This window comes from Elgaria multicarinata, chromosome 1 (assembly GCF_023053635.1).
Source record: "Elgaria multicarinata webbii isolate HBS135686 ecotype San Diego chromosome 1, rElgMul1.1.pri, whole genome shotgun sequence".
NCBI lineage: Eukaryota > Metazoa > Chordata > Lepidosauria > Squamata > Anguidae > Elgaria > Elgaria multicarinata.
The window spans coordinates 159,585,138-159,592,310 of record NC_086171.1 but is presented as its reverse complement, the minus strand read 5'-3'; positions in this window follow the sequence as shown (position 1 = coordinate 159,592,310).

Here is a 7,173-nt window from a genome sequence, read left to right as displayed (position 1 = left end):
TGCGCGATGGCACCAGTGCTTAGGAGAAACCTAGGTCAGCGCTGGGGGGAGGAGCTGGAAGATGCGGTGTTCCGGACATCTGGGAATGTGTCTCCCAGCTCCCGCCCCCCAGTGCTGATCTAGGCAGCTCAGTTTTTGCTCATTGCAGGCGGCTGGGCCTGGCCCAGCTGCCTGTGATGGGGAGCGAAGATGAAGCCCTGCCCGTTGCCTCCCGTTGCCCTCATGTTTGTCGGCATGAGGGCGATGCAAGGCAAGGGGAGGGGCTCAGTTTGCTCCCTGCCGCAAGTGACAGGGAGTGAAGACAGAGCCCCTCACATCACCCTCATGCTTGTCAATGGAGAGCGAACACATGACGGAGAGCGAACACAGCAGCGGAGGTACCAGGACAGCGGTGGCCGACCAGACCACCTGGTTAAAGAGGACAGTGTTAGCGGTGGAGGTACTGGGAGGACAGCTAATGATGGTGATGATGATAATGATAATGGATGCTGATGCTAATAATGATGCTGATAATGATAATGGATGCTGATATTGATAATGCTGCTGATGCTGCTAATGGATGCTGATAATGATAATGGATGCTGATGCTGATATTGATAATGATGCTGATGCTGCTAATGGATGCTGATGCTGATAACGATAATGGATGATGGAGATGCTGATAATGGATACTTATAATGCATGCTGGCTGAGGCCATGCCCCCTTGGGGGCCGAACATGTTGGGGTGGCCACGCCTCCTTAGGACAGCCATATTGTCCTCCTTTTTGGTTTCCAAGATATGGTCACCCTACCCAAGATGAGCCCTAACAGAATCTATGAGCCCCACCCTCTAATGTTAGCCATGCCCCCTTCCTTTTAAAGCTGTAGCAAGGTGACATAAAAAAAGAAAAGAAAAAGAAAAGAAAAGAAAGAAAGACACCAGCTCACCTACCCACCCCCAGTGGCTTGTATGGAAGGGACAGTGTAAAAGCCAAAATGGCCCATTTATTTATTTATTTAAAATAATATGCCAAACATTATGGCATGTGTTAGAGACACCTGAGAACAATATTTTAGGGCAGCACCCTTGAAAAATTAATTATTATTATTGTGATGATGATGATGATGATGATGATGATAATTCTGAACACGTCCAGAATACAACAGACTGGCCTGGAACAGTCACTTCCAAATGAGCCAAATCAGCCAAATTCACCAGTCACACATGGAAGGCATGCAAGAACCCACAAAATGTCACAAAAACCATGTTCGGATACCTGTTCCAGGCAATAGTCCATATTCTGGGGAATGGTCCAGAATGGCAACTTCCAAGTGAGTCAATCAACCAAATTCGCCAGTCACACATAACTACATGGGAGGAATGCAATAAGCCACAAAATGTCCACAGAAACTTCTTTAGGATAGCTTTTTCTGGGCAATAGTCCATATTCTGAAAAATGGTCTGGTGCACCAACTTCCAAGTGAGTCAACCCAACCAAATTCACCAGTCATGGATGATTATATGGGGGTGATGCAATAAGCTATAAAACCTCCACAAAGCCATGCTCTTGTGCCTGTTCCAGGCAACAGTCAGTATTTTATAATATGGCCCAATATAGGAACTTCCAAGTGAGACAAATCAACCAAAATCTCCTGTCACACATAGCTATGTGGGATGAAGGCAGTAAGCCACAAGTCTTCCACAAAAACCATGCTCCAGTATCCATTCCAGGCAATAGTCCATATTCGGGAAAATGGCCAAGAACAGCAACTTCAAAATAAGCAAAATCACCCAAATTCACTTTTCACATGTAACCGCATGGGAGTGATGCAATGAGCCACAAAACCACCAAAAGAACAATGTTCCAATATCCAGTGTGGATCTACACTTCTGCTTATATCGATTTTTTGAGCCTTTGTAATGTTGTAACTTGTATCGCTACCTTGTATACCGTTGCTCAGTAGTGTTACTTACCTTTTCTTGTAACGTTGTTGCGGAGCACACTGTTCATTGCCCCATTGTCTGCGTTGTTTCTTCTTCTCGTTTCTGTGATCCTTGCAATTCCCAGACTGTCCTTTCTCTGCGCCTCCCACTTCCTTGTTTTTGTATTTTCCGCGCCTCTCTAGCTAACATTCTTTTATGTGCATGCTCTTAATTTCAAATCTTTGTGGCGGGAGTTCTTCAGAGAGAGTGGTTTGTGGATTGTCGGAGTTGTCTGTCTCTTGAGGAAAGTGTAGGGATGCCTGGTGAACGGAATATGTTAAATCTTTCTCATTTTTAGAACATTATTTCCGTGGCATTACATGCGACCTACCTCGGGTAAAAACTTTTTAATTTTTTTTAATTATATGCGCATAATTTAATTTATTTTTTAAAAAAATTAAGGATGCGCATATGCGCATCCTTTAATAAAAAAAAATTAAAAAAAGTTTTTGCCTGCAGTAGGTTGCATGTAATGCCACGGAAATGTTTAAAAAATGAGAAAGATTTAACACATTCCGTTCACCAGTTCTAACAATGGTTACTGAAGGCGCGTAGAGGAAGTTACATCAGACAGGAAGCCCAGTGAGGGATCATGTGACATTAGTTTCGCAATGCGACACAGAAGACATCGTAACAACGGAGCACATTGACAGAAGTCTAATGACGCAGAAGTGTTACAACGAAAGGTAAAACGGTACAAAACCTTTCTGTATAACGTTATAAGGAACACATCACATGATCACTGACATCATCCAGAGCTATCTATAACATTATAGCTACAGTAATGTAGGTTCGACCCCAGACTTCCATTATTATTATTATTATTATTATTAACTTTTGTGGGAGATTTGTGCAAAAGTGCACTTACACATATCTGCATGCACACAACAGAACTAATGTGCATTTGTAAATGGATGAAATTCTTGCAGAAAAGATCCAATTTCATCAATGAGTGGAAAGGACGCCTGACAATCCGTGAAACACAAATGGAGCATATTTAAGAAAATTCATACATCCCTACCCATGCCTCCTATTTGCATTGCCAAAGCGGCACACATTTGCAATATGAATTGGAGGCACGGGGAACATGCTGGCTGGGGAATGCTGGGAGCTGTAGGTCTTTTTTCTGTCTAAAACGTGCATAAGATTGTGCCTAAATCACTTTAAATCTGTGATATAGATACATTATCTAATTGGAATGGAACAAACACTTTGTAACAAGCACTTGAAACTCTCCCACATATGGGAAATGCAAAGGGATTTTCATCATAAGCATATGTGTTGGTCTACGTTATCTTTTATTTACATAAATGAAACAAACGTTTTAAAAATCCCTATTTCTTGTAACTCCAATTTTGACAAAATGCTTCTCCCTTTGAAACAGTTACATCCCCTCCCAAAGCCAGCCCAAGATATTTTGCTACCTGAGGCAAAATAGCAAATGGCTACCCTCCGCCATGCTCCCCAAGTCAAGATGTACGTATGTATCCAAGGCAGAAAATCCCACAAGGGCCTCTCCCTGGGAGTAAAACTACCGTAATAATAAATTAACTAACAGCTCACTGCCTTTACTGCCCAGTCAAGATCAGCTACCTGAGCAGCCCTCTCACGTAGCAGGGATGCCACATAGACCTTGCCACACACATTTTATTGCATGAAGGCTGGCAGGTAATGAATGTAGGACTCTGCCTTGGTGGTACAGTTTGGACAAGTTGGCTTTGCAACTGTCTATAGACTGTGAATTGAAGTGGTTTAGGGCTCCTCTAAACAAGCAGGCTCATGACTGGCCACTCATGGAAGTTTCCTCATCAATTGCATGACCCTGCAGCCCTCCAGTGCCTCTGTTCTTTCTGTGGTTTCATTGAAAACAGACAAAAGTAGTAACAAAAAGACGCCCCTTCCGTTTCATCATGAAAAGACAAAATCATGCTATATAAAAAAAGAGAGAGACAGAAAACAGTGCTGACTTGTGGCTGTATAAATATACAACTCCTAGTTAAAGCTGGGAAAGAGGAGGGGAAGAGAAGTGTGTGTAAAGGGAGTACATTGTGATTATAGGACAAAAATGGAAGCCAGGAAGCTGCAGTAAAGTTGCTGGATTTTCCCCTGGAGCAGAAATGCCCTTACAAAACAGCATGACAGCATTTGATAAATAACCCACAGTGGTCACACAAAGCTCAGAGGGTGACAACAAGAGGGAGGGCCTTCTCAGTGTGGCCCCCTAGTTATGGAATGATCTCCTTAACGAGGCGTTCCTAGCGCCAACATTGTTATCTTTTCAGCACCTGGTTAAAATTGCCCTCTTCTCTCAGACATTTGGAAGCAGAGAATGAGTTATAAATTAGGTCTTGGATCATCTTCGACTGATGGTTTAACGAATTGTTTTTAGATATATGTTGTCTCTGTTTATATGTTTTTATGTAAATGCCTTTCTTTTTGTAGATTTTATGTTGTGTTTTAATGGTTTAAAATTTTTGTGAACCGCCCAGGGGCGGTCTAAAGAGGTAATAAATGAAATGAAATTGTTTTGCATTGGCTTGCTGGCAGTTTATGAGATTTCATACATAGACCTTGCCAAAATCAGAATAAAGGGATGGCAAGTCTAAAGCACTTGAATTGGATGGCACAGATTGCACTTGCAAAATATGAACATTGCATTTTGGTTCCAGGTTCAGAATTTGGGCAGTAGGACTGTGTGGAAATGACACATTTAGTGAAAGGTAGCATCTGTGAATATTTATTTCAGCTCTAACCATTACCCTCAAAACTGGGATAAGAGATTGCTAAGTATGTATGTAGTCTGTTGTACCATATTGCCTAGCGCTGTTCTAGTATAGCAGGTCAGGACAGTGTTAATATGCCAAGGAAGTGTCATGGCATTGTAGCCCTTGGTGGTCAGGGTGCATCTCTCCTAAGGTGATCAGGGCTGAAATCTCTCCCTGGAGTGGCTGAGCACAGCTTCTCCAAAGGTCTCAAAATAGCTCCCCTAATCTCCTTGACGTGGCTACAGATGGAGCTGGGTTCAGCGGATATCCTTAGTCAAATTAAGTACACTCTCACCCGCACTGAGGAGCCTGAAGCAGTGCAGAGAGATTGATCGGCAGACATTGGCTCTGCTGGCTGGGGATGATGGAGTTGTAGTCCAACCCCTCTGTTGGGGAAGGCTGCTCCAGCAGCTGCATTGAGAAGATGGTCTGGCCAGCAGCTGGCCTTCTCAGTTGTGACACAATCCAAACCATTCTGCTTTTGGCAATGCTCATATAAACAAAAGACATTTCCACACTCAGGTCCTTTGCTGAAGCATTGCTCTTGCACAATCAGCTGGAAATAGAATTATAAACTATTTTTATTATCACTATTATTGCAGCAGTTGCACAATGCACATCACCTCTGTTCATAAGCAGGGTGCTCCCCATTGTCAGTTACCACATGCCCAGACCCTTAGTTAGTGCAGAAGAGGGCACTCCTCAATTTGTTTAGTCCAGATGTTAAGCCATACTGCTCAGTTCACAGGCTCCTGGTCACAGCACCAGGTTAAGTTACATGTTTTGGCCTGAAAGATGTACACTTTCCTAGTCAGGGTTGAACTTCAGGGCAAAAGTCTGGGGCCCTACTCAAAAGAATGAACAGGAGGACCCCAAAATGTAGCCTGGCTGGCTTATCACATTTTGAAGCAAGCAAAGTAAACACACATTACCATATAAAGACCCTTCCTGTTAAGTCCATTTTGTCCAGTGTTTAAAATTGTCTAACTGCACCACTGCTACTTCCTCACTAGAGAAAAGGCACACTAGCCAACCTTTATTTCAAAAATACTCTGGATAGTGTTGGGAAGATGAAGCCAGGACCAAAATGATTAAATCAAGTTGTGAAGTTAGGATGGCCAATCAGAAAGGTGCAGGAAGGACAGGAGAATCTAGTGGGTCAAGCATGGAGCCAAGTGGGTTATTCTTAGAGCTAATACAGGATCTGGCGGCTCACTAGTGCAGCTGGGCAGTCTGGACTTTACCAGCTTTTTAGACTCCATATATGGTTACCTGACCAAAAAAATGGCCTTACTCGTAAGACCAATACAGAACTCCATCAGACAGGGTGAAATCAAGGTTCCCCATCGTCAGTTCTCCACCCCCGCTTCTGTTGCACAATACTTCCTCTTTCTCTTAAGAAGAAAGAAGAAATAAACAATGTCCATATGGCCAATTCAGTGGGCCATTTTTATCGTGCCGGTTCTCCTGCACACAGCAGGAGATAGCGGCAAGTTCCATCTCTAAAAATAAATCGGACTTACTGGGGTCTTTTTTTGGCACGGGAGGCTGACGACATAGTGAATAGGACTCACAAAAATTTGTGAGTGCCCAGTAATGAAAGTGCAATAAAACGCTCATCTGTTGACACCAATAAACTGCCCAGAGAGCTTCGGCTATGAGGCGGTATATAAATTTAATAAATAAATTTAATAAATAAATAAATAAATAAATAAATAAATAAATAATACTGGGAGTTTTGGCAAACGCAGTCACATGTTGTGCTGTGCATGTAATCTATGAACTGAAAGGAAACTATGAGCCAGTGAGTCCAGCTGTAGCTTTATTCATTCCAGGATAGCTCTGTAAAATTTGAACTAATTCAAACTGGCCACAGGGGAGATAAATTAATCTTAGGGTCAATCCTATGCATGTTTATACCGAAATAAGTTCTACAATTCCCAGCACTGCCCAGCCAGCCACGCTGGTTTGGGCACGCTGTGATTTGTATGACCTTTTTTCTGTCTAAATATGCATAGGATTGTGCCTTTAATTGCATTGTGACATGTGTACAGAATTACCCGTCTGGATTTTTATCTGCTTTCATTTTGGACTTTTAGCCAATGGATTGTTGCTTTCATGACTTTGGGTTTTATGAAACTCTCTTCTGGGCTTTCTTTCCCCCTCCCATCAGATGCTGGCCTCATTTGCATCTTGATGTGGAGAGATGCTAGTGAAAGATTGCCCTAAGCTATAAACACCAGGGAACTGAGCGCTGGCACACCAATGCGCCATGTCCCATCCAGGATCTGTGGCTTTTACACACTTGTTCCGGTCGTTGACAGGCAGGGCAGGCATGGTGTTGCATAGCTATAATAATCTTCTCTTGGCCCTGTTTAAATGAATTACAGTGACAGATGTTCCATTCTTCAGAATCTCCCAGCAGGCCCGGCTGGCCGTCCATC